Raw genomic sequence first — 6,728 nt, forward strand, 5'->3', positions numbered from 1 at the left:
GTATTGTCATTTCCATGTGTCTACAGCCATATCATTTAGTTAAGTGTGTTGCTTATAATGACCTCTGTCTCTGTTTGTCAACGTGTGTATTCAAATTCAAATATGAGGCATTTGCTCATCAAAAATGATAGATGGGTGATTTTTGGAGGAATTTAGTGTAAATACCAACGGGGAGAATCTCCCCCCCCCCCCCCCCCCCCCACACACACACACTTTAATGTGTGCTAGTGCTCTTTGCAACAAGTCCTCCAAATCATGTGACCTGACAGGTCATGTGTTGTTACCCAGCACCCACCGGTGGAGTCTTTTCATGTAATCTCATGAATGCAGTATAAGATCTGTGCTAACACACAGGAGCAGTCAGGGGGTTTTGCTCATGGGTTACAGGTCAGTCTTTCGCTCATAATTCCATGAGAATAAACCCACAGCAGGACTTGGGGTCTGGTCCTACTGTCAGTGACCTTTCAGCGTGAAATGACACACTGACTCTCATGACTTGCCAGTGGAGGTCGCATGACCCTTTTGGTGGTTTGCATCCCGCCGCTTTGTTTTCATACCCTATTTAAAGTTATATGATGAGCCACGTCCTTAATTGAACTTGCTTTCAAATCCTAATTTGAATTTAACTGAGCTGGAGTAAGGGGGGCGCAGAAATAATTTTGTCTTGGGCCCAGCAATCATGCACCACGGCCCTGGGGAGATAGTTTGGTGTGGGGAGTGGATCAAAACAACACTACCCTTTGCTACAGGACGCCACTGTTTGATTTCCTTTTTCAATTGCAAGTTTTACATCTGCAATAACAGCTAAAGAGCACAGACCACAATCGAGATGGTTGTAATTGTAGCCATGGTGATAATGCTGTTCTAACCTAAAAATGCAAACCAGGCAGAGGAACTAGGTTTAGAAATATTTATCTTATTGTGTAAACTTCTCTGCTTGCTTTTTACAATGTGAAGGTTCAAACGTATTCCCAGGAAAAGAGTCACACAAACACAGACTTATTCAGGAGACAGAGTCCCGACCTTCTTTAATAGTTTCTTTACCCCAGCGTCTTGTACTGACTGAAATTCCCATGTGCAGTGCAGCCCGAGGGATGAGGTCACAACCTGCTAAGCTGAGAAGAAAAGTGACCTGTTACCTCTGAGTCGTTGCCCTTTCTAATTCATCTCTGGTCACGTGTGTGCTGACGGGTTCGTACAGTAATGAGACATCGTGGATGCTGCATGGTGGCCATTGCCCCCAGCTCCTCCTATGAAGGCTGTGTGTGTGTGTGTGTGTGTGTGTGTGTGTGTGTGTTTGTGTGTGTGTGTGTACAGTAGAACAAGGCAGTTGAAGAATGAGTCAGTGTTTACCTTTGCTCATGCGCCTGCAGGGTTCAAACGACCCTCAGCTGTGCATGATAGCACACACGCAATGTTTTCTTAAGTCTTTTTTTTTTTTCATGTGCACATAGACTGACTGTTATTTCCAAGAGACTGACCCTCACCTCTGACTGCCTAAACAAGTCCTCTCACCCAAAAATATGAATTAGACGGTTAGACAGTTATGAGACAGTTAGGAGGAATGAGTTTACAGCCCCAAAATAGTTTTAAGGCAAATTCCCACCCATCGTGACGGTGATAGACGGATGCTGAAAGACGCATCGGATCTGACATCCATGTATTCATTAAATTCATGCATTTACAAGCACATTGCTTCCTATTTAACTCCTCCTCTCAATCTTCTCTCCTTTCCATTCAATGAAATTCCTTTTTGAATTCAGAGCAGCAACAGACTTTGACTTGTGTTAGCAAATACATTTTAAACACACCTGATAAAAAGTTATTGTCACGTAACCTGAAAAGCTTTTTAACAGCACTTAAGGGTACTGTACATTAGAAATCCTCCCGTTCATGGCAATAATTATTAAAACGAACAACCTCAGCGGTGAAAATTGTTTTGCCAGTATGTTGAAAGTGAAGTCGTATGAATATGCTTGCCAGGAATCCTGACCTTGTTTCATTTTGTTTGGGCATAATTGAGAAACCTAGACACAAACCAGCAAACAGAACATTCCTCCTATGTTATAGAAACAGTTTGTGGCTGCCGATCACTCAAACTCACTGACTTTCAAGTAAACCATTGGACCTAAAACACCGATGCAGTTAAATGTAATGTTATATTTGATCATTACACTTTAGAATACTAGATGGCCTTTCAACACACACTCTCAGTGTGAATTCAAACACGAGGAGGTTTGCACAGGTCCTTATGAAGGAATGCGCATCGCCGCGAGCGCTCATGACCATATGCAGTCTGGAAATATATTTTAGGAGCCATCGCTGCCACTCATGATGTAGAACTTGTGAATGGACTGTATTTATACAGCGCCTTTCTACCTCACCAGTTCTCTGAGGGTTTTACAGGGTTCCCTCATTCATCTGCACAGACAAACACATTGATGGTCTGATGGTGGAGGTGAAGAGGCATGATAGTTGCAGTACTGCACCACACAATATCATGAGAAACTGATATCATCCAAGCTATAACGATGGTTTGTACTCTCAAGCACGTCAGCCGGTAAAATCTGTGTCTCCTTTATCCATTTGTATGCCCAGTAGCACAAACACTTTGATGTAAGCTAAAAACAAACTTAGCATGACCCCTCTGGTTTATCACTACAGTGAACGAGCAAGATGGCTGAACGGCCCCAGCTGGTCATGCTCAACACTACGTTGAACAACCGAGCGAGATGATGGAGACAACCAAAATGGAGTGGTTCGGTAGCAGAAAAAGATGAAAAGTAGGAAGGCAAGAAGGTTCCGGGTTCGAGCCCCAGCTCCAGCACGGGATCTTTCTGTGTGAGTCTCCATGTTCTCCCTGTTCCTGTGTGGGTTCTCTCTGGTACTCCAGCTTCCTCCACAGTCCAAAGACATCAAGAGGGGACGAGGCTGATTGATACTCTAAATTGACTGTAGGTGTGACTGTGAGTGTGAATGGTTGTCTGTCTCTATGTGTTGGCCCTGAGATGGACTGGTGACCTGTCCAGGGTGAACCCCGCCTCTCGCCGCTGCGATAGGCTCCACCCCCCGTGACCCTTAACAGGAATAAGCGGAAGATAATGATGATGATGATACCTGAAACCTTGGCAAGGATGGGAGTTTGAGATAAATAGAAAGACAATTTCATGGTTTCAAAGAGACCCAACACTACAGTTCTGTTAAATTTAGTAAATGAAGCAAATACAAGTCCAAAAATGAGTCAAAATTTTCACTGTCAGAAACCTTTAGTTTCCTCTTTTCCTCATTCTACTGCTTTAATTCGATTGTTACAGACTTCATCCTGACAAAGTGTGAAAAGAAGCCATCATTTCAATCCTTTCATCCACGCACTTGTACTGAAGATGAATGTAATCTGGTAATGGCTTTTAAGTGCAGTAGATTGGCCTGTGGTTCAGGGACTAATTTGATGTGTGGAGTTGTGACAAGCCAGCAATGCTGCTAGCTGCAGTGGGCCTCTTTGTCTCCCTTTATTCCTCTTCCCATGACTCTTTGTCCTTTTCTTAACATCAGTAGATCTTGGAAACGTTTCCTGGTCCGAAGCTGGCTTTCGTCCAAGCTTCTTATGATGATTATTGTAAAATGACAGACTGCAAGATTTCATAATGTGGTCTCAAAATCCAAAGGTTGTTGTTTTTTTTTTTTTCTTTAATGCTTCTACACAAGTAGGGATATTTTATTGCAATGATAAAATGATAATTAACCCAAAAAGTATATTTTGCCGTTCAGGAACTCAAATAGGTGACAAAGGTGTCTTTTCCCCTCCCGCATTTTTGTGTAACTACAGAACAGAGAGGGAACCAACTATGTACATTTAGCTTGAAGCTAAAAGTGACTGATGCTAACACCACAAAGCTGACCAAAAAAGTATTTTTAAGACCACTCATGTATGTCATTCTATAGAGTCCACATCCAGATGTTTACCCGTACACACAGTAATCCACAGACACTATGGGCACATTGCTATTTGAGACCACCAGAAAATGTTAGCGCCGTAGATCCAGAAGAAGCTGGTCCTTGGTCAGTGGTGCAATGTATAAATACCAAAATGATACTAAACATGAGCAGCACGGTGGTGCAGTGGTCAGCACCGTCCCCTCACAGCAAGAAGGTTCCAGGTTCCAGTCCCGGCTCAAGCACAGGATCTTTCTGTGTGAGTCTCCATGTTCTCCCTGTTCCTGTGTGGGTTCTCTCTGGTACTCCAGCTTCCTCCCACAGTCCAAAGACATCAAGAGAGGACGAGGCTGATTGATACTCTAAATTGACTGTAGGTGTGACTGTGAGTGTGAATGGTTGTCTGTCTCTATGTGTTGGTCCTGTGATGGACTGGTGACCTGTCCAGGGTGAACCCCGCCTCTCGCCGCTGGGATAGGCTCCACCCCCCCACGACCCTCAACAGGATAAGAGGTAGAAAATGGATAGAAGGAGCATTCAGCATTACAGCTGTGTTATGCTTGATGCATTTAATTTGGTCTGAGCGGAAAGGTGAGTGTTCATAGTTAAGTTACAGTTAGTTAAGTTACAATGTGCTGAAACTCTGCATAGTCTGTCTCTCACACTCAATTTTTCCTGCTCCCATTTATTAGTAGTTTGTTCACCTTATGCAAGCTCAACTGTCACTCTTTAAAAAGTCTGAAGTCAAGTTTTCAGAGCTGGTTTTGCCTGTTAAGAGTTTATAAAGAACAAAACATTCTGTCGGGCAACAACATCATTGCTTTAAGCTTTTCAGTGCATCTTTAAGGAATGAAAAACTGTGAGAAATCTACAACAGTTTGTTCAGTGCCATGGAACGGGCCATAAGGAGCCCATTGTGTCGGCGAGGAAACATCTGAGTCTAAGTGACAGAAATACGGAAGAAACAAGCTCTTACAGTCTATTTGTCTTGTATAAACTCCTTTGATTCAACTCAAGCTGACCCAGCAGCAACACTTTCTTTGCCTGAGATCAACAGCAGTAATTGTGTTGTCACAAAGTTGCATTAATTACATGAGGTTGTTGAGAAATCAATGACTGCTGAACATGAAAAATCAGTGAGAGAAATCTGTTCCCAGTTCCAAGTTAAGGAGGACAGAAGACTGACCTTTTACGGGTTTATTTGGCTAACATCACTTTTACGTTTCCGCGGCCATAAGAAGTTGTGACAATGAGTCGGAGCCCATCAGTTTGATCCTCCCATGTCTGCAACAACGGGAAGCAATCGCAAATATTCAACAATGAATGCCTGGTAGAGAAGAAGAGCAACCTTCCTCTCCAACTCATTGTTTCTTCTCTGTCTCTCCGACGGCTCCAAATCCGCGTCAACCGGTGAGAAAAAGAAGTTGAACTGAGATGATTTTATATAAAAGTGCCTAAAACGCGTATTAAATTCTACAATATTTGATCAAGTTTATTACTGTATCGCGTTAAGATGTGCTAAAACTGAACACGATAAAGCTTTAAAATGGGATTAAGTGCAGGACAGATGTGTCAAGCTGGGATTTGTTGTGTAACATCAATAGATTACATAAACTGTTGCAGGTGTAAATTGTAACTCAGTGTTGTCATGAAACTGTCATCCACTGATGTGTGGGTGGATTTTAATCATCCGCCTTGTGAGAGAAAGTGCCTCTCCCTGTCTTAAGGAGAAAATCACACTCTAATTAATTTCAGTGTGAATGTTAAACCTCCCACTGGGACTCATCTTTGTTATTTTAGAGGGTTTTACCGCTCACAACAATACCAGTAAATTCATGAAGGTGAGATTAATTTGGAAAAAAAAAGGACTATCCACACAGTTCCCAAACACAAATCTTATTAAACCCCGCCAGGAAAAATAAAAAGTAAAGAGACACACTTGATAAAAAGAGAGACTCAAATGTCAAACCCGGTGTTGAAAAAGGATTCTTCTTTTCCCGTTGTTACATCCACTGCATCCTTCCAAATGCCAGAATGCCTTAAATATGTCATGTGGGCACCATTCAGGTGGTGAGCAGGTGCACCTGGGAGTGAGTCACACATTTAGAGTTTGACTCTAAATATCATCATCATCATCATCATCGTCTTGTGAGTACATTCATGTCATTGTGCTCGTATTTGATTGCAGGCAAAAAGGGAGCGTTTCTTTAGTCTGCGGCATGGAAAGCTGCTGAAGGTCGCACATATCAGCCAAGCCTCAGAGCCCGGGGGGATGTTGTCATCGGCCGCTCCGCTGCCGAGCAAAATATTTGTCAAGACAACGCAAGAGGGTACAGCGATGGCAGGAAATACACAGTCTTCTTATGTACGATGGGAACTTTTTAAATTTTTTATCATTAAAATCAAAAGTATTACACAAGCACATAAAAGTTTGATGAGGTCGTCGTGTTTTGTGCAGTTTCGCGTACTTGAAAAATTAATTTTTAATCTTTCCTGTAAGAAGACTCGGAGCTGTAGCGCATCATATTTTAATATAAATGAACATCCCTTTAATTCCGGCCATTGCACAGCACAGCTCCCCCAACGCTCATTCAGCTCAGGTCGCTGTGATCATTCATGTGCTGCTCTGTACTGGACGTGCCTCCAGCAGCCTCTACAGTTCACCTCTGGCTGAATTAAATTCACTTACAGACTTTCCAAACGTTATCAGGCCAAATAGGTGGAATTCTGAAAGGCTTTCATGGAGTTTGCGTGACGCTCAGAAAAATAGATTACTCTGCTCGCTTGAATTTGGA

Source organism: Aulostomus chinensis, chromosome 21 (assembly GCF_037954235.1).
Source record: "Aulostomus chinensis isolate RoL2024-O1b breed Wild chromosome 21, RoL_Achi_v1.0, whole genome shotgun sequence".
In the NCBI taxonomy this organism is placed as follows: domain Eukaryota; kingdom Metazoa; phylum Chordata; class Actinopteri; order Syngnathiformes; family Aulostomidae; genus Aulostomus; species Aulostomus chinensis.